A 215-nucleotide genomic window follows, 5' to 3' on the forward strand; every position below is an offset into this window, starting at 1 on the left:
ATAAAAGTTCTTTGGGGTGAAGTAGGTAATCCAGGTTGTGTCATCTGAGGACGGGTATAGCAGTTCCTTAGGAAGAAGTGACAAGTGTCAGTGGAGGCATGGAGTATTGTAATTTGATCGCGTGTGGAGTGATTGTGCTGAAACAGTTAATGTAAGATGACCATAAAGGGTTGTAATATGTTCCTTCCAAGGTCACTGAGTCTCTCTTCTTTCAG

General features: G+C 42.3%; 1 protein-coding gene across 4 annotated transcripts in view; it reads left to right on the forward strand.

Annotated features, from left to right (window-relative positions):
• The window catches only part of LOC137257342 (protein Jumonji-like), a 55,704-nt gene that overhangs the window by 53,482 nt on the left and 2,007 nt on the right, over positions 1 to 215 (forward strand). The gene's annotated exons all lie outside the window — the stretch shown is intronic.

This window comes from Haliotis asinina, chromosome 12 (genome assembly GCF_037392515.1).
Source record: "Haliotis asinina isolate JCU_RB_2024 chromosome 12, JCU_Hal_asi_v2, whole genome shotgun sequence".
In the NCBI taxonomy this organism is placed as follows: Eukaryota; Metazoa; Mollusca; class Gastropoda; order Lepetellida; family Haliotidae; genus Haliotis; species Haliotis asinina.